General features: G+C 41.0%; 1 long non-coding RNA gene across 1 annotated transcript; it reads right to left on the bottom strand.

Annotated features, from left to right (window-relative positions):
* Nucleotides 1–13,058: 13,058 nt before the first annotated feature.
* Nucleotides 13,059–22,377, bottom strand: LOC133547619 (uncharacterized). The gene is made up of 2 exons (XR_009805518.1): nt 17,753–22,377; nt 13,059–13,174 (listed from the first exon to the last, which is right to left on the bottom strand). It is a non-coding gene; the product is annotated as an uncharacterized LOC133547619 (long non-coding RNA).
* Between the last annotated feature and the right edge of the window lie 211 nt (nt 22,378–22,588).

The raw sequence follows: 22,588 nt of genomic DNA, 5'->3' as shown, positions 1-22,588 counted from the left end.
AAAGAAGTAGCACATAACATTAGTCTGTGTGGGGGAGAAGAAGCAGCCCACAATGTATGTCGTCTTGACGCCATACTGCCAAATTACTGACTCCATGTATGGGATTTGAACTCACTACTCCTGTATTAGGAGCCCACAGTGTTGACCATTGAGCTATCCTGGGTCCCAACAAAGTTTGGTTCTCGCTCATATACAAATGTTATCAGTGAACTATGATCAAGGCAAAACAAAGAACAAGAACTTCCCAGATGTGGATTTGAACCCAGTAGTACTGCGTGTGAGGCAGCAGTGTTAACCATTGAGCTATCACAGGTCTCACTAAGCTTTTTTTTTCACTCATATACAAATGTAATCAGTGAACTATGATCAAGGCAAAACAAAGAACAAGAACTTCCTAGATGTGGATTTGAACCCAGTAGTACTGCGTGTGAGGCAGCAGTGTTAACCATTGAGCTATCAAAGGTCCCACTAAGTATTGTTTTTCACTCATATACAAATGTAATCAGTGAACTATGATCAAGGCAAAACAAAGAACAAGAACTTCCCAGATGTGGATTTGAACCCAGTAGTTCTGCATGAGAGGCAGCAGTCTTAACCATTGAGCTATCCTGAGTCTTGTTGGAAGTGTAGTCTGGCTCATTCATTAATGGAATCGTGACATCTGTCCCAGTAAACTACGATTGAGGTGGAGCTCAATTTTGAACTGAAGTTACATATCAAACCAATTGGGATTCAAACCCAGTACCCCCATATTTGAAGCTCACAGTGTTGACCATTGAGGTATCCTGGGTTCCATCAAGACATGATTTTCACTCATATACAAATGCAATCATTTAACAATGATAGAGATGAAACAAAAAACAAGACTTCCCATCTTGTGGATTTGAACCCAGTAGTACCGTGTGAGAGGCAGCAGCCTTAACCATTGAGCATTTTGGGTTCTACTACTCCCTGATCTGGATCAATATACCAATGTTACATACCTGTTGTTGAGTAGTTGGTGTGTGCCATGTCTCTCAGGTGTGACATACCTGTTGTTGGTGTGTGCCATGTCTCTCAGGTGTGACATACCTGTTGTTGGTGTGTGCCATGTCTCTCAGGTGTGACATACCTGTTGTTGGTGTGTGCCATGTCTCTCAGGTGTGACATACCTGTTGTTGGTGTGTGCCATGTCTCTCAGGTGTGACATACCTGTTGTTGGTGTGTGCCATGTCTCTCAGGTGTGACATACCTGTTGTTGGTGTGTGCCATGTCTCTCAGGTGTGACATACCTGTTGTTGTCATACCTGCCAGCTTGTCTGCAGCAATAAACAAGTCATCAATTGAGTCCACAACATGTTTGATGTTTATTCCTCTCATGTTGAAGTAGTTCCCATCTGCAGTTCGCCCACTGCACTCTATCGCCACCATGTGGTCATACATGATATATGATGTGTGAAACATGATGTGTGATACATGATGTGTGATACATGACGTGTGATACATGATGTGTGATACATGATGTGTGATACATGACGTGTGATACATGATGTGTGATATATGATGTGTGATACATGATGTGTGATACATGATGTGTGATACATGATGTGTGATACATGACGTGTGATACAGGATGTGTGATACATGATGTGTGATACATGACGTGTGATACATGATGTGTGATACATGATGTGTGATACATGATGTGTGATACATGATGTGTGATACATGATGTGTGATACATGACGTGTGATACATGATGTGTGATATATGATGTGTGATACATGATGTGTGATACATGATGTGTGATACATGATGTGTGATACATGATGTGTGATACATGACGTGTGATACAGGATGTGTGATACATGATGTGTGATACATGACGTGTGATACATGATGTGTGATACATGATGTGTGATACATGATGTGTGATACATGATGTGTGATACATGATGTGTGATACATGACGTGTGATACATGATGTGTGATACATGACGTGTGATACATGACGTGTGATACATGATGTGTGATACATGATGTGTGATACATGATGTGTGATACATGACGTGTGATACATGACGTGTGATACATGATGTGTGATACATGATGTGTGATACATGATGTGTGATACATGACGTGTGATACATGATGTGTGATACATGATGTGTGATACATGATGTGTGATACATGATGTGTGATACATGACGTGTGATACATGATGTGTGATACATGACGTGTGATACATGATGTGTGATACATGATGTGTGATACATGACGTGTGATACATGATGTGTGATATATGATGTGTGATACATGATGTGTGATACATGATGTGTGATACATGATGTGTGATACATGACGTGTGATACAGGATGTGTGATACATGATGTGTGATACATGACGTGTGATACATGACGTGTGATACATGATGTGTGATACATGATGTGTGATACATGATGTGTGATACATGATGTGTGATACATGATGTGTGATACATGACGTGTGATACATGATGTGTGATACATGACGTGTGATACATGACGTGTGATACATGACGTGTGATACATGATGTGTGATACATGATGTGTGATACATGATGTGTGATACATGATGTGTGATACATGACGTGTGATACATGATGTGTGATATATGATGTGTGATACATGACGTGTGATACATGATGTGTGATACATGCTGTGTGATACATGATGTGTGATACATGACGTGTGATACATGATGTGTGACACATGATGTGTGATACATGATGTGTGATACATGACGTGTGATACATGATGTGTGATATATGATGTGTGATACATGACGTGTGATACATGATGTGTGATACATGATGTGTGATACATGATGTGTGATACATGACGTGTGATACATGATGTGTGATACATGATGTGTGATACATGATGTGTGATACATGATGTGTGATACATGACGTGTGATACATGATGTGTGATACATGATGTGTGATACATGATGTGTGATACATGATGTGTGATACATGACATGTGATACATGATGTGTGATATATGATATGTGATACATGACGTGTGATACATGATGTGTGATACATGATGTGTGATACATGATGTGTGATACATGATGTGTGATACATGACGTGTGATACATGATGTGTGATATATGATGTGTGATACATGACGTGTGATACATGATGTGTGACACATGATGTGTGATACATGATGTGTGATACATGATGTGTGATATATGATGTGTGATACATGACGTGTGATACATGATGTGTGATACATGATGTGTGATACGTGATGTGTGATACATGATGTTTGATACATGATGTGTGATACATGATGTGTGATACATGACGTGTGATACATGATGTGTGATACATGATGTGTGATACATGATGTGTGATACATGACGTGTGATACATGATGTGTGATACATGATGTGTGATACATGACGTGTGATACATGACGTGTGATACATGATGTGTGATACATGATGTGTGATACATGACGTGTGATACATGACGTGTGATACATGATGTGTGATACATGATGTGTGATACATGATGTGTGATACATGATGTGTGATACATGACGTGTGATACATGATGTGTGATACATGATGTGTGATACATGATGTGTGATACATGATGTGTGATACATGACGTTTGATACATGATGTGTGATACATGATGTGTGATACATGATGTGTGATACATGACATGTGATACATGATGTGTGATATATGATATGTGATACATGACGTGTGATACATGATGTGTGATACATGATGTGTGATACATGATGTGTGATACATGATGTGTGATACATGACGTGTGATACATGATGTGTGATATATGATGTGTGATACATGACGTGTGATACATGATGTGTGACACATGATGTGTGATACATGATGTGTGATACATGATGTGTGATACATGATGTGTGATACATGATGTGTGATATATGTGTGATACATGACGTGTGATACATGATGTGTGATACATGATGTGTGATACGTGATGTGTGATACATGATGTTTGATACATGATGTGTGATACATGATGTGTGATACATGACGTGTGATACATGACGTGTGATACATGATGTGTGATACATGATGTGTGATACATGATGTGTGATACATGATGTGTGATACATGATGTGTGATACATGATGTGTGATACATGACGTGTGATACATGATGTGTGATACATGATGTGTGATACATGACGTGTGATACATGACGTGTGATACATGATGTGTGATACATGATGTGTGATACATGATGTGTGATACATGATGTGTGACACATGATGTGTGATACATGATGTTTGATACATGATGTGTGATATATGATGTGTGATACATGATGTGTGATACATGATGTGTGATACATGACGTGTGATATATGATGTGTGATACATGATGTGTGATACATGACGTGTGATACATGATGTGTGATAAATGATGTGTGATACATGATGTGTGATATATGATGTGTGATATATGATGTGTGATACATGATGTGTGATACATGATGTGTGATACATGATGTTTGATACATGACGTGTGATACATGATTTGTGATATATGATGTGTGACACATGATGTGTGATACATGATGTGTATCACACATCATGTACCTCATCATACTTTACTAAGGCCGGGATTCATCGATTACATTTGTGTATGGACTAAAATCCTTCCTTTACAAGACTGAAAGTACCCCAGTGGTTAAGACTGTTGCATGAGAACAAACTGTACAGAGTTCAAACCCCACTCCGGTCAGCAGTATTTTTTCCACCTCATCTTACTCCAGTGAGTCAGGGGTCGTAGATAACATTTGTGTATGGAAAGAAATCCTCTCTTCACAGGACCAGGGATAGCTCAGTGCTTAAGACAGGTACTGGGTTCGAATCCCACTCATGTTGACAAAATTGAGTTTAAGCTTGTCATACTTTACTGAGCCAGGAGTCCTCGATTACATTTGTGTATAGAACACAATCTTCTCTTCACAAGACCCAGAATAGACCAGGGGTTACGACATCTGACTCGGAATGAAAAGTACTGGGTTCAAATCCCACTCAGGTTGACTGTATTTTGTTCTACTTCATCAAACTTTACTGGGCCATCAGTCCTCGATTAGATTTGTGTATGAAAAAAAAACATCTCATCAAGACGCAGGATAGCCCAGTGGTTAAGACTGCTGACTCTGAATGACAGGTACTGGGTTCGAATCCCACTCAAGTGGACAAAATTTTGTTTAAGCTTGTCATACTTTACTGAGCCAGGAGTCCTCGATTACATTTGTGTATAGAACACAATCTTCTCTTCACAAGACCCAGGATAGACCAGGGGTTAAGACATCTGACTCGGAATGAAAAGTACTGGGTTCAAATCCCACTCAGGTTGAGTGTATTTTGTTCTACCTCATCAAACTTTACTGGGCCATTAGTCCTCGATTACATTTGTGTATGAAAAAAAATATCGCATCAAGACCCAGGATAGCCCAGTGGTTAAGACTGCTGACTCTGAATGACAGGTACTGGGTTCGAATCCCACTCATGTTGACAAAGTTTTGTTTAAGCTTGTCATACTTTACTGAGCCAGGAGTCCTCGATTACATGTGTGTATAGAACACAATCTTATCTTCACAAGACCCAGGATAGACCAGGGGTTAAGACATCTGACTCCGAATGAAAAGTACTGGGTTCAAATCCCACTCAGGTTGAGTGTATTTTGTTCTACCTCATCAAACTTTACTGGGCCACAGTCCTCGATTACATTTGTGTACGAAAAAAAATTGTCTCATCTAGACCCAGGATAGCCCAGTGGTTAAGACTGTTGACTCAGGTTGAAGAGTGTGGGGTTCGACTCCTGCTTGGGTCGATGTGAAATTTAAAAGATCAGCTGGAGGCTGCAAGTTGACAAATATTGTAACTGTGTCATTTCTCTCATGTAATGTTAAAATAATAATTTAATTTACTTTTTTTTTATCCAATTACAATTAACCTTTTTTATTTTATTTGTACCCAGGAGAGCTCATTGGTCAACGCTCTTTATTTATCCTATTCCCACCCACCTCAGGAGTTACACTCACTCGCACACACTCCTACACACACACACGCGCACTCATTCTCACACACACACACACACACACACACACAGGTAACCCCTGAGGTGTCATCATTGACTATTTGACATTTTATTTTGGATTATTATTAGCTTTAGTGTTGACTTAATTTTTCAACTATATGTTAGTCAAAGAAGTAGCACATAACATTACTCTGTGTGGGGGAGAAGAAGCAGCCCACAATGTATGTCGTCTTGACGCCATACTGCCAAATTACTGACTCCATGTATGGGATTTGAACTCACTACCCCTGTATTAGGAGCCCACAGTGTTGACCATTGAGCTATCCTGGGTCCCAACAAAGATTGGTTCTCGCTCATATACAAATGTTATCAGTGAACTATGATCAGGCAAAACAAAGAACAAGAACTTCCCAGATGTGGATTTGAACCCAGTAGTACTGCGTGTGAGGCAGCAGTGTTAACCATTGAGCTATCACAGGTCCCACTAAGTATTGTTTTTCACTCATATACAAATGTAATCAGTGAACTATGATCAAGGCAAAACAAAAAACTAGCTCTTCCTACAAATGGATTTGAACCCAGTAGTTCTGCATGAGAGGCAGCAGTCTTAACCATTGAGCTATCCTGAGTCTTGTTGGAAGTGTAGTCTGGCTCCTTCATTAATGGAATCGTGACATCTGTCCCAGTAAACTACGATGGAGGTGGAGCTCAATTTTGAACTGAAGTTACATATCAAACCAATTGGGATTCAAACCCAGTACCCCCATATTTGAAGCTCACAGTGTTGACCATTGAGGTATCCTGGGTTCCATCAAGACATGATTTTCACTAATATACAAATGCAATCATTTAACAATGATAGAGATGAAACAAAAAACAAGACCTCCCATCTTGTGGATTTGAACCCAGTAGTACCGTGTGAGAGGCAGCAGCCTTAACCATTGAGCATTTTGGGTTCTACTACTTCATGATCTGGATCAATATACCAATGTTACATACCTGTTGTTGAGTAGTTGGTGTGTGCCATGTCTCTCAGGTGTGACATACCTGTTGTTGGTGTGTGCCATGTCTCTCAGGTGTGACATACCTGTTGTTGGTGTGTGCCATGTCTCTCAGGTGTGACATACCTGTTGTTGGTTTGTGCCATGTCTCTCAGGTGTGACATACCTGTTGTTGGTGTGTGCCATGTCTCTCAGGTGTGACATACCTGTTGTTGGTGTGTGCCATGTCTCTCAGGTGTGACATACCTGTTGTTGGTTTGTGCCATGTCTCTCAGGTGTGACATACCTGTTGTTGGTGTGTGCCATGTCTCTCAGGTGTGACATACCTGTTGTTGGTGTGTGCCATGTCTCTCAGGTGTGACATACCTGTTGTTGGTGTGTGCCATGTCTCTCAGGTGTGACATACCTGTTGTTGGTGTGTACCATGTCTCTCAGGTGTGACATACCTGTTGTTGGTGTGTGCCATGTCTCTCAGGTGTGACATACCTGTTGTTGGTGTGTGCCACGTCTCTCAGGTGTGACATACCTGTTGTTGGTGTGTGCCATGTCTCTCAGGTGTGACATACCTGTTGTTGGTGTGTGCCATGTCTCTCAGGTGTGACATACCTGTTGTTGGTGTGTGCCATGTCTCTCAGGTGTGACATACCTGTTGTTGGTGTGTGCCATGTCTCTCAGGTGTGACATACCTGTTGTTGTCATACCTGCCAGCTTGTCTGCAGCAATAAACAAGTCATCAATTGAGTCCACAACATGTTTGATGTTTATTCCTCTCATGTTGAAGTAGTTCCCATCTGCAGTTCGCCCACTGCACTCTATCGCCACCATGTGGTCATACCTGCATCAATTTCATAGTTCTTTGAAACTATCGCCACCATGTGGTCATACCTGCAACAACTTCATAGTTCTTTGAAACTATCGCCACCATGTGGTCATACCTGCAACAACTTCATAGTTCTTTGAAACTATCGCCACCATGTGGTCATACCTGCAACAACTTCATAGTTCTTCGAACCTAAAATCTATTGAGATATATATCGTATATATGGAGCGGAAAACACAACCCAAAATTCAAAGTTTCTTCATGGGACGTAGCCGGCCTACTTCACCACAGTCTATAGTCTATTGCCCCCCCCCCCCAGGCAAAGATGAGATGGAGATGTGATGGTGACGACTAACACATTTTCTGGGGGGGAAATCACTGCATAGATAACATTTGTGTATGGAAAGAAATCTATTCTTTACAAGACCAAGGATAGCTCAGTGGTTAAGACTGCGGACTCTGAATGAGAGGTACTGGTTTCGAATGCCAATCTAGTTGACATCATTTTGTTCAAACTCATCATACTTTACTGAGCCAGGAGTCCTCAATTACATTTGTGTATGGAACACAATCATAGCTTCACAAGACCCAGGACAGTCCAGTGGTTAAGACTTCTCACTTGGAATTAAGCGCACTGGGTTCAAATCCAGCTCTAATTGATTTTTTTTTTTTTTTCCCCCAAGATGGCGCTGCTGTAGTGGCTGCTGTTGGCAGGAGCTCCGTGCTCTTGTGTCATCATTTCGTGTTTCCCTCTTGTTTTCATGTCTTATTATATTTTTTTGCCTTTGGGACTGTGTGACAAGGGGTGGCACTTTGGTGACCTCTGTGGTGCTTTTTGTGGACTTCTGGATCTTCCTCCCGGGAGCCTTTTGACCATGGAGACCAGCTGCTGGGTGTCTGCCACACCGAAGTCGCTTTGGAGGGACTGGAGGAGATGCGGATGAAGGGACAGGTCTGCGGAGCAAGCTCTGAGCGCTGGGACGGAGAGGCTTGGCGGTGTCTTGGCTGGGTGAGCAGGTGTCGTACACCTCAGTCTCCTTGGACGTATCCTCGCTCATCCATGCGGACTGGACACTGGCCGAGAGTTGGTTGGCGGCTTAGAGTGGAGTCAGTTCTCTTGGTTGCTTTGTTGGGTCTGCTCCTGTTTCTGGCCACGCTCCCTCCACCCCAGTGGACGATGGCGTGGAACAGCGCAGAGACCACCACAGTGTCTATGTTTCTTTTAGTTGTTATTCATAGCTGGATGTAGAAGTGTCTGCTTGTATCCGCTGCTTTAATGTCTTTCATGTCCTTTGTCTTCTTTGATGTTTACCTCTTACACACATGTGAGAGGGATGTGTACTATGGCTATGAGTTGTTGTTGTTTTTTCCCTTGGCCTCAGTCTGGACCCCTTCTCCAGGGCCCAGGTTTAGACCATTTTTATTTTAGTATATTTTATTTTAATCTTCTATTTTTTTCACCCATTCCCAACCTCATTATACTTTACAGAGCCAGGAGTCCTCGATTACATGTATGTATGGAACACAATCTTATTGTCACAAGACCCAGGGTAGACTAGGGGTTGAGTCTGCTGACTTTGAATGAAAAGTGCTGAGTTCAAACCTCACTCTGGTTGATAGTATTTTTTTTTTACCTCATCATACTTTACGAAGGCTGGGAGTCATCGATTACATTTGTGTATGGACTAAAATCCTACCTTTACAAGACTGAAAGTAGCCCAGTGGTTAAGACTGTTGCATGAGAACAAACTGTACACAGTTCAAACCCCACTCCGGTCAGCAGTATTTTTTCCACCTCATCTTACTCCAGTGAGTCAGGGGTCGTAGATAACATTTGTGTATGGAAAGAAATCCATTCTTCACAGGACCAGGGATAGCTCGGTGGTTAAGACTGCTGACTCTGAATGACAGGTACTGGGTTCAAATCCCACTCAAGTTGACAAAATTTAGTTTAAGCTTGTCATACTTTACTGAGCCAGGAGTCCTCGATTACATTTGTGTATAGAACACAATCTTTACTTCACAAGACCCAGGATAGACCAGGGGTTAAGACATCTGACTCGGAATGAAAAGTACTGGGTTCAAGTCACACTCAGGTTGACTGTATTTTGTTCTACCTCATCAAACTTTACTGGGCCATCAGTCCTCGATTACATTTGTGTATGAAAAAAAATATATCTCATCAAGACCCAGGATAGCTCAGTGGTTAAGACTGCTGACTCTGAATGACAGGTACTGGGTTCAAATCCCACTCATGTTGACAAAATTTAGTTTAAGCTTGTCATACTTTACTGAGCCAGGAGTCCTCGATTACATTTGTGTATAGAACACAATCTTCTCTTCACAAGACCCAGGATAGACCAGGGGTTAAGACATCTGACTCGGAATGAAAAGTACTGGGCTCAAGTCCCACTCAGGTTAACTGTATTTTGTTCTACCTCATCAAACTTTACTGGGCCATCAGTCCTCGATTACATTTGTGTATGAAAAAAAAATATCTCATCAAGACCCAGGATAGCCCAGTGGTTAAGACTGCTGACTCTGAATGACAGGTACTTGGTTCGAATCCCACTCATGTTGACAAAATTTTGTTTAAGCTTGTCATACTTTACTGAGCCAGGAGTCCTCGATTACATTTGTGTATAGAACACAATCTTCTCTTCACAAGACCCAGGATAGACCAGGGGTTAAGACATCTGACTTGGAATGAAAAGTACTGGGTTCAAATCTCACTCAGGTTGTGTGTCTTTTGTTCTACCTCATCAAACTTTACTGGGCCACAGTCCTCGATTACATTTGTGTATGAAAAAAAATTGTGTCATCAAGACCCAGGATAGCCCAGTGGTTAAGACTGTTGACTCAGGTTGAAGAGTGTGGGGTTCGACTCCTGCTTGGGTCGATGTGTAATTTAAAAGATCAGCTGGAGGCTGCAAGTTGACAAATATTGTAACTGTGTCATTTCTCCCATGTAATGTTAAAATAATAATTTAATTTACTTTTTTTTTATCCAATTACAATTAACCTATTTTATTTTATTTGTACCCAGGAGAGCTCATTGGTCAACGCTCTTTATTTATCCTATTCCCACCCACCTCAGGAGTTACACTCACTCGCACACACTCCTACACACACACAAACACACGCACTCATTCTCACACACACACACACACACACACACACACAGGTAACCCCTGAGGTGTCATCATTGACTATTTGACATTTTATTTTGGATTATTATTAGCTTTAGTGTTGACTTAATTTTTCAACTATATGTTAGTCAAAGAAGTAGCACATAACATTACTCTGTGTGGGGGAGAAGAAGCAGCCCACAATGTATGTCGTCTTGACGCCGTACTGCCAAATTACTGACTCCATGTATGGGATTTGAACTCACTACTCCTGTATTAGGAGCCCACAGTGTTGACCATTGAGCTATCCTGGGTCCCAACAAAGTTTGGTTCTCGCTCATATACAAATGTTATCAGTGAACTATGATCAAGGCAAAACAATAAACTAACGCCTCCTAACAATGGATTTGAACCCAGTAGTTCTGCATGAGAGGCAGCAGTCTTAACCATTGAGCTATCCTGAGTCTTGCTGGAAGTGTAGTCTGGCTCATTCATTAATGGAATCGTGACATCTGTCCCAGTAAACTACGATTGAGGTGGAGCTCAATTTTGAACTGAAGTTACATATCAAACCAATTGGGATTCAAACCCAGTACCCCCATATTTGAAGCTCACAGTGTTGACCATTGAGGTATCCTGGGTTCCATCAAGACAGGATTTTCACTAATATACAAATGCAATCATTTAACAATGATAGAGATGAAACAAAAAACAAGATCTTGTGGATTTGAACCCAGTAGTACCGTGTGAGAGGCAGCAGCCTTAACCATTGAGCATTTTGGGTTCTACTACTTCCTGATCTGGATCAATATACCAATGTTACATACCTGTTGTTGAGTAGTTGGTGTGTGCCATGTCTCTCAGGTGTGACATACCTGTTGTTGGTGTGTGCCATGTCTCTCAGGTGTGACATACCTGTTGTTGGTGTGTGCCATGTCTCTCAGGTGTGACATACCTGTTGTTGGTGTGTGCCATGTCTCTCAGGTGTGACATACCTGTTGTTGGTGTACCAAAAAGTTCTATCTTGGTTTCATCTGACCACATGACATTCTCCCAATCCTCTGCTGTATCATCCATGTATCCATTTTGTTATAAACTCAACTCGTCGTATTTGGAGAATACTAAGTTGCATCCCAAGAACACCATACCTACTGTGAAGCATGGGGGTGGAAACATCATGCTTTGGGGCTGTTTTTCTGCTAAGGGGACAGGACGATTGATCCGTGTTAAGGAAAGAATGAATGGGGCCATGTATCGTGAGATTTGGAGCCAAAACCTCCTTCCATCAGTGAGAGCTTTGAATGGTTGACCAAATACTTATTTTCTACCGTAATTTACAAATAAATTATTTAAAATTCCTACAATGTGAATTCCTGGATTTTTTTTCCACATTCCGTCTCTCACAGTTGAAGTGTACCTATGATGAAAATGACAGACCTCTGTCATCATTTGAAGTGGGAGAACTTGCTGACTAAATACTTTTTTGCCCCACTGTATGTATACATTTTACAGGACTCTCATCGTCTGCCTCAGAGACCCAAGTAGTTTTTAGTGTATTATGCAAATGAGCCATGTTAGTCATTGTAGGAGCCAGATCATGTGTGTATGTCACGTGGTGTTTGTGGATGTGTACACAAGGAACAGAAGCATGTGTCACGTGACATAGGTGGCCGTCACCATAAAGAAGCTTTTTTTACCTGTACTCAAGAGGGAGAGAGGAAAGAGTAGAGCTCGGTAGCCATCATTTCTGCTCGGTTGGTAGAGTGGCCGTGCCAGCAACCTGAGGGTTCCAGGTTCGATCCCCGCTTCTGCCAACCTAGTCACTGCTGTTGTGTCCTCGGGCAAGACACTTTACCCACCTGCTCCCAGTGCCACCCACACTGGTTTCAAAATGTAACTTAGATATCGGGCTACACAATGTAAAGCGCTTCGAGTCACAAGAGAAAAGCGCTATATAAATATAATTAACTTCACATTAAATCAAATAATTTACTGTATTGTGAATTGTGATTGAAAAGTATGCCAAGAATAAACGTGTGGAATGTTTATTAAAAATATGTATCATGGAATAAAAACAGTATTTTCCAATAGATGTCCTTTACTTGACATTCTGTCTTGTCAGTCTCCCGCTACGTGTCTTGAAGCCTGCAACAAAAAGTAAGTTTACCACACTTACAGTATAATCTACAAAAGGTTTATGTGTATCAAAACACATGCAAACTTGTTAGCACACGCAAAGCTGATCTAAATATTTGTCGATTAATGAGCAAAATAAGGAGTGCAATCCATCCCATCCATCCATTTTCTACCGCTTATTCCCTCCATTTAACATATTTGTCTTAATGATGTATGCAGAATATATGTTGATTATCAGAATGCCCACAATACTGGGAGGAGAAAATGCAAATACAAATCACTCAACATGAACAGTGAGATTTATCAATGCTGAAAGTGTCCTGCAGGCAGTATCGTGCCTCTTAAAAAGTCTGAAATCTGCGTGCAAACTGACATAGTTGCACACAGGGCTGTGAGAAAGGAGGCCATCACGCTGCAAAGACAACTGACATAGTTGCACACAGGGCTGTGAGAAAGGAGGCCATCACGCTGCAAAGACAACTGACATAGTTGCACACAGGGCTGTGAGAAAGGAGGCCATCACGCTGCAAAGACAACTGACATAGTTGCACACAGGGCTGTGAGAAAGGAGGCCATCACGCTGCAAAGACAACTGACATAGTTGCACACAGGGCTGTGAGAAAGGAGGCCATCACGCTGCAAAGACAACTGACATAGTTGCACACAGGGCTGTGAGAAAGGAGGCCATCACGCTGCAAAGACAACTGACATAGTTGCACACAGGGCTGTGAGAAAGGAAGCCATCACGCTGCAAAGACAACTGACATAGTTGCACACAGGGCTGTGAGAAAGGAGGCCATCACGCTGCAAAGACAACTGACATAGTTGCACACAGGGCTGTGAGAAAGGAGGCCATCACGCTGCAAAGACAACTGACATAGTTGCACACAGGGCTGTGAGAAAGGAGGCCATCACGCTGCAAAGACAACTGACATAGTTGCACACAGGGCTGTGAGAAAGGAGGCCATCACGCTGCAAAGACAACTGACATAGTTGCACACAGGGCTGTGAGAAAGGAGGCCATCACGCTGCAAAGACAACTGACATAGTTGCACACAGGGCTGTGAGAAAGGAGGCCATCACGCTGCAAAGACAACTGACATAGTTGCACACAGGGCTGTGAGAAAGGAGGCCATCACGCTGCAAAGACAACTGACATAGTTGCACACAGGGCTGTGAGAAAGGAGGCCATCACGCTGCAAAGACAACTGACATAGTTGCACACAGGGCTGTGAGAAAGGAGGCCATCACGCTGCAAAGACAACTGACATAGTTGCACACAGGGCTGTGAGAAAGGAGGCCATCACGCTGCAAAGACAACTGAACAGAGAAGCCTTTGTTCTACGTGTGCATGTCATATTTGGACTGTTAGAAATAAAAAGAAGAAGATATATATTCAGCAATATCATTTTATAGCTGCTGGACAACTTAAAGGGCCGATTAAACCAAAGTCTATTAATTTATGTTGTTTTTTAATGGTATTCCTTTTTTGATTTAGAAAATATGCACCGTATTTTTCGGACTATAAGTAGCAGTTTTTTTTTCATAGTTTGGCCGGGGGTGCGACTTATACTCAGGAGCGACTTATGTGTGAAATTATTAACACATTACCGTAAAATATCAATATTATTTATCTCATTGACGTAAGAGACTAGACGTATAAGATTTTATGGGATTTATGGATTAGGAGTGAGAGATAGTTTGTTAAAGGTATAACATGTTCTATATGTTCTAGTTATTTGAATGACTCTTACCATAATATGTTAGCTTAACATAGCAGTTGCTTATTTATGCCTCATATAACCTACACTTATTCAGCCTGTTCTTCACTATTCTTGATTTATTTTAAATTGCCTTTCAAATGTCTATTCTCGGTGTTGGCTTTTATCAAATAAATTTCCCCCCAAAAATGCGACTTATACTCCAGTGCGACTTGTATGTTTTTTTTCCTTCTTTATTATGCATTTTCGGCAGGTGCGACTTATACTCCGAAAAATATGGTATTGAACAAATATATAAACGCAACACTTTTGTTTTTGCTCCCATTTATCATGAATTGAACTTAAAGATCTGAAACTTTTACGATAGAGAAAATATATATTCCTCTCAAAAATTACTTACTGGGTGACATGTCCGGTGAGTATGCTGGTCATGCAAGAACTGGGATGTTTTTAGCTTCCAGATCCTTGCAACATGAGTTAGTAAATGTTATTTATAAAGGTGATGGCCTCGGGTGATTAGTACAACAATGGGGCTCAGGGTCTCGTGACGGTATCTCTGCGCATGGAAAATGCCATCAATAAAATGCACGTGGTTTCGCTGTCAATAATAACATACCAAAACCTCTGTATTGTGCCAGACGCCATTGAGTGTGAGCATTTGCCCACTCAAGTTGGTTAAGAAGACAAACTGCAGTTAGGTCGAGACCCCGATGAGGACCACGAGCATGCAGATGAGCTTTCTTGAGACAGATTGATTGATTGATACTTTTATTAGTAGATTGCACAGTTCAGTACATATTCCGTACAATTGACCACTAATTGGTAACACCCCAATATGTTTTTCAACTTGTTTAAGTCGGGGTCCACGTTAATCAATTCATGGTAGTTTCTTACAGTTTGTGCAGAAATGCTATGGTTAAGCAAACCAATTGTTGTAGCAGCTGTCCAGGTGGCAGGTCTCAGCCAATCAATATGGTCTGCGGCTGTGAGGCCAGTTGGATGTATTGCCAAATTCTCTGAAACACCTTTGGAGGCGGCTTATACTAAACGGCCTGGGCTACTGGGTGTGAAGTTGGAGAAGATGCAGGTGGAGGCCCCCTTGGTGTCCTGGGTTGTAGATTACCTGACTGACAGACCACAGTATATGCCACTGCAGGACTGTGTGTCTGACAGGCTGGTCAGCAACACCGGGGCCCCGGAGGCTACAGTACTCTTCCCCCTTCCTCTACACCATTTACACCACCCATTTCCACTATCAGTCAGAGTCCTGCCACCTTCAGAAGTTTTCTGATGACTCTGCGATAGTGGGGTGTATTGAGGAAGGTGATGACGAGGAATACAGGACACTGGTGGAGGACTTTGTCACATGGTGTGGAAAGAACCACCTCCGGCTCAATGTTACGGAGACCAAGGAGCTGGTTGTGGACCTGGGAAGGAGGAGGAGTACTCTGGCGACCCCTCTTTCCATCAAGGGGGTGGATGTGTACATGGTAGAGGATTATAAATACCTCGGAGTACACATGGACAACAAGCTGAATGGGTCAAAACACGCTGAGGCCCTCTACAAGAAGGGACAGAGCCGAATCTATATTTCCTTTGGAGGCTAGGATCCTTCAACGTCTGTACAAAGATGTTGAAGATGTTCTACGAGTCGCTGGTGGCAGGCGCCCTCTTGTACGCCGTGGCCTGCTGGGGCAGTGGGCTGAGAGTGAGGGACACATACAGACTGGACAAGTTGGTAGAGAAGGCCAGTAACAAGATGGGAGTGGAGCTGGACTCTCTGGCGGTGGTGTCAGAGAGAAGTCTAGCAAAACTCCTAGCCATTATGGACAACACCTCCCACCCACTACACTCGGACCTTGCAGAGAGAATGAGCACCTTCAGTGGAAGGCTCAGACTCCCAAAATGCAACACGGAACGACACAGGAGGTCCTTCACACCGACAGCCATCAGACTGTATAATGCATATGTTCCTTGACTGCACTTAAATGTAGAATATATTTATATTATTCATATATATTATATTATTTATTATTATCATTGTTTATTGTGAGCGAACTGTGGTGCTGAATTTCCCCCAGGGATCAATAAAGTACTTTCTATTCTATTCTATTCTTATGGCGGAGAAATAAACATTTAATTGACGGGCAACAGCTCTGGTGGACATTGCTGCAGTCAGCATGCCTACTGCACGCTCCCTCAAAACTTGCGACATCTGAAGCATTGTGTTGTGTGATAAAACTGCACATTTCACAGTGGCCTTTTATTTTGGACAGCTCAAGGCACACCTGTCAGGTGGGATGGATTATCTTGGCAAAGAAAAAATGCTCACTAACAAATGTATACAGATTTGTGAACAATATTTGAGAGGAACAGGTATTTTGTGTTTATAGTCAAAGTTTTCGATCTTTGAGTTCATTTAAATTGGGAACAAGAACAAAAGCAATGCGTTTTTTTTTTTGTATTTAGTATAACTCCTAAAAAAAATGTCTTGCAATATGCAGTTTGATCATTCCTGCTGCAAATAGTATACATACTGTGATTCTATATTGCAGAAAAGGTGTTAGATGATCGATATGTGCTATAATCTAATATAAGCCCCCCTCCAGTGTGGAGAGCATAATAACATGAATGTAGAGGGAAAGAAGTGTTTCCAAGGGCACATAATGCTTCTAGTACACAAAAATAGGGTGATCTGTGCCACTTTTGCTGCTATCAATTGCACAAAGTAGATCACATACAACACGTCCACCAACAGTACATGCAATTTTATAGTTTGCGCACACAGATAAGTGTGTGGGAATTGGATCCTCAAAGATCAGGCTCTTAATATTTTCAGAAAATGGGAGTATTATTAGAATCAGACCTGCAGCTGGCTCTGTATTGTTCTTTTTCCTCCTGCCTGACGTGGATTCGGTTCTTGCTGAGGTGTGTTTGCTGATCTTCTTCTGGGTGTGGCTTCTTCTTGAGGTCCATTTTCTTCTTCCTTTGCTGCTTTTGTGGGCTTTTTGGCTGCTTTTTTCTTCACTGTGCTGTCAGAGTTGTGTTTCCTGGACACCTGAAGTACAGCCACAATGGGGTTAGATTTCTATGTGCTGGTGGTGATTACCTACTGAATATACCTTTTTCTTGCGGGGGTAATCATGGTCTGCATCTGTATCTTTTCTCTTTTTGGCCTTTGGAGACTTTGATTCTGGTGTGTGAGAAAAGATAAAGACACACTAAGCTTTCTCTTATGTGTAATGGTATCTCAACTATTTTTTCTGGCGTTTACCTTTAGGAGCCATAGGACCTGGATCGCCCTGAAATGACACCATTTTCTATTAGTCAATACATGCTACAAATATAGTTGTTACGTATGAAAATGTGTTTGCATACTTTGAACCACATAGTCCTGCCATTGTGGTCGCGTACAGACTTCATTCCATCCACATAGTAACACTGCAACCAGGCCTCAAAACCTGAGTAGTCTTTCTTCTCTGGATCGTAACCTTTCCCACCTCCATAAACAAAAAGTCTAAATAAGAGGAGCACCTTTGTGTCGTTGTCTTCCCCCCACCCCGATCAACCTTGAAACATGGATTCTTACCTAAGTTCACCACCTCCAGCGGTACTGTGTGGCAAAGTCTGAGCAGGTCTGTATTCTCCTCTTCCATTTTGTCCTTTTTGGCTCCCTTAACATTTTTGGGCAAAATAAACTGTTAATAATCGAGGTAAAATACTTGTTTGTACTTATTTGACCTTTTTGCTATGGATCTCCTTTTTTACAGCTTTCTTGTCTTCACACGCATCCTCTGACTCGAGGCCTTCCAGCACAGTCCGGGCAGGCACAAAGGGTGGAATGTTCAACCTGGAAGACACACATGGGCATCTTTCCAAAAACAGAAGGTATTTTGTGTGGAAACAGTGCTACACTTTTATAGTAAACACATTTCCAAGTGAAATTAGGAATTGCTTGTTTATTCATCCAAGATGATTAGAATCTGGGGAATACAAAAACATTCTTCACTCTCCTTTTCAGATCACGGTGACCTGAGTATGTATCTTCATTCAATGGTCATTTCTTTTACAGCAGGCTCTTTGGTGAAGTGTAATATTATTGCTAGGAGTCTTGCAAAAGTACTTCACACAGTGGGCACGGCTGTAACAAAATAACACTGCAATGTACTGTCAACATGTACAAAACCCCAAACCAGTGAAGTAGCACGTTGTGTAAATGGTAAATAAAAACAGAATACAATGATTTGTAAATCCTTTTTAACTTATATTCAATTGAATAGACTGCAAAGACAAGATATTTGATGTTGGATCTGAGAAACTTTTTTTTTTGCAAATATTAGCTCATTTTGGAATTTGATGCCTGCAACATGCTTAAAAAAAGCTGGCACGAGTGTCAAAAAAGACCGAAAAAGTTGAGGAATGCTCATCAAACACTTGTTTCCCATAGCAAAGCAAAATTGAAGATGAGATCTCATGTATGTCTTATATATATCTCCTAGACATAAAAGAGCACTAATGGAGACCAAAGTAGTTTTCTCATTCTTCTCAAATGTATCTCCTGAGAAATAAGGCTCACAGTGAGCATTATGAGAGATCTCATAGTTGTCTAATAGTTATCTCTTTTCCCCATTTCAACTAAGACCAAAATGAGAGATGAATGAGCTGGTCTCCAATATGTCTCAATTATGACTCAGTGAGAGAAACACCTGGTTTTGTTTCTCACTACTCACTGTTTGAGTTCTCAGATGTCTCTTTTCTATTTCGGCAAAAAGACAATTGATGAGTATTGGTTTCAATATGTCTCAATGATGTCTCAGTGAGAGATATACTTGGTTTTGTCTCTCACTGCTCACTATTTGAGTTGTTAGATATACCCGTTTTCTAAAAAAATGCATTTTAATGGGCTCAATTTAGTTATACCTCAATCATATTCCAGTTGATCTCATGCCAACATTGGGAGAAAATAATGAATTCAGACAATATGGATATATGGTCTGTAATCTAAATGGTTTATTTAAATAAAGTTGGACTTAATTTGTTGATTTCTTATCCACACGTCATGTACAGTAACTCAGTGACTACAATTGTGAGATTTAAAACTGAACCCAAACAATACTGATATGATCACAAGACACTTTGTAAGAGCTTTTAACATTTGTGAACTTTCTAGAGCAGTGGTTCTCAAACTCTTTTAACAAAGTACCACTTCAGAAGATATTTGGCTCTCCAACCACCATCATAAGGACTAATATTAAAATGCAGTAGCATAGTAGGCCTATGTATTCATTAAAAAAGACAGTGGCTTTATTAAACAAGTAAATGTAATATATTTGCCACTGAAATATTACACACAATGCAAAAACATCATCAACAATGATACTCCATATACAGTACATATTTACAGAATCCACGGCAACATCACATCAGTGTGTATTTTCAGAGCATTTATAACAATGATTAAAGATTTGATTTGTGGCTTCTTAGGCCAGTTCAGTTCTTCATTATTTCAAACTTTTCAAGTGTGTTGGGGAAATGAACTGCAATCACTATGCCAGGCATAGATGTGAAGTCAAGGAAAACAACTTTACCCAATATGTCATCCAAGAATACTACTGTACTGCAGAGGTTTCCAATAGGGGAATAACATGACTGCATGTCTCATATGTTACACTATCTTGCAGCAAAGAAAAACCTGCATGTTTATATTCACCAACGAGGGCCCATTTGGCACATGAATGTGCTGTGGTAAACAAGAAATCAATCTGTACATACTTTAAAAAAAGGATGAGAATCTTTCTTCTGACACACTGGTCCCACAAAGCAGGCATTTTATTTGTTTACTTTCTATTGGCCCAAAACAATTCTTGGAGGATTTATGTAATATAGTAGGCGATGATGCAGAGTGGGATAAAAAAAAGTTTTGGAACTTCTGCACACTGTTTAAGCAGTCTGTGTTCAGACTATCGGGATAAAGCAACTTGAACATTTTGAGCATATGGCTTAGGGCCTTACCTGTGACTTTAGGACAGTTTACATAACCCATGCTGATCAGAAGGCACTCTGCCATGGTTTCTGATGCATTGTCATGTATTGGTTTGTCTGTTGTGTCCTTGAAATTGGACTCTTCTGCACACTCCTCACTCAAACCATCTTCAAATCCTTCATTAAACGTATGTCCGTCATTGTACATCCAATCCCCTATATCAGGGAGAGCTTCCTCAAATGATTGAAATGGATCATACTCAGCATCGACATGTCATTCAGTTGTTAGGCCATCAGGAGGATGTATGAGGGCTGATCTGGAAAATGGTTTTCCATTCTCTTCGATGGTCAGAAGTAGAAATATTTTCATGTGCTGAAAGTAAAATAGAATACAAATCACTAAAGGTTTTTGATAACATTTTGTCACAAGGCAAAACGTATAACATCTCAGCATATCGCTCACATTCTTACACTCCAAAGTTTGTCACATTTGAGCAGGATTTGCTTTGAGACAAAATTCACAGCAAAACATTATTCAGCCACAGAAGACGGTGGGTGTACCTGGCAGGTGGGGAGAGGCTTGATGTTCCAGAGTGGTACATCCTGCACGGTCACCTGAAGGTTGGATGTGTTCCATTTGAAGAGCAGTGTTTTGGGCTCCTTCAGGGGGCACCGCCTCATGCAGTGTTACCCTGCTGCTACCCCCTGACACAAAGAAGAGGAACCAAAAAACTCTAAAGATTCAAATCATTGAAAAAAAAAACAGACAAAACAAGAAGGAAGTTGACATAAATTGAACACATTATACAAATCCAGCTAATGGAATGCATTTCCTTTTTCCCCACATCTTGAGCGCATTGTAGTTCATGTTTACGTATCTTCTGTGTTTGTGGTAACACATCATCCACAGTGTTAAATGTAACTCATCACAATACAACACACACTATAAAAAGAAAGTTGTGGATGCTAATGCCAATCATTAGTAAATACACAACAGCAAACCAAACCTATGAGAAAGGATCTTGACGAGGGATGCAACATTATTGTAAATATAACCTTATTTTGATTTCAAAATTGTCACAATAATGCCGTGATGTGTGACGCTATCAAACGAGAACACCAGTCGCTGTGTTTTTTTCTGACAATATTAAGTGGGCTCATCTGAGAAGTAAACTGGTTCTCCCATGAAAACCCGCCGTGTGGGAAAACAAGGTTCAAACGGGACATTATAGAAGGGCGAAAAAGTGGAAGTGTGCAGGAGTGATGGGAACGTTTGTGCTTAGGTTAGCCGAGGAATTGTTGCTGTGAAATATTTCTGTGCCTATAACTGTCGTGTTAGTTGAACCTTAAACAAAGTCTGCATACTGCAAGGTAAAGCATGCCACGTTCATCCAGACCATTTCCAAATCGACCCAGAGCCCTTGCAGCTCACCAGAGGAAATGTGGACATGCACAAAATAAGACATTTGCTGACACTACACACCACAATGTCTACAATAAGTTAGGGAATAGGAGCAATATATTAGAATGAGTTATATGTTAGAACCGTTATTTGGAAAATATCGTTCATGTGAAACCAAGATGTCAGCAAGGGACAATATGCATTTGTGAGGTATTTACATGATTAAAAGTCAAATTATTAGTTAACTCTTAAGAATCAGTATTCTACAAACTAATACAATTTGGACTGCAAAGGGCAGTTTCTTAGGAAGTTCAAAGT

This window comes from Nerophis ophidion, unplaced genomic scaffold (genome assembly GCF_033978795.1).
Source record: "Nerophis ophidion isolate RoL-2023_Sa unplaced genomic scaffold, RoL_Noph_v1.0 HiC_scaffold_137, whole genome shotgun sequence".
Classification (NCBI taxonomy): Eukaryota; Metazoa; Chordata; class Actinopteri; order Syngnathiformes; family Syngnathidae; genus Nerophis; species Nerophis ophidion.
This window is presented reverse-complemented; position numbering and strand designations above follow the sequence as displayed.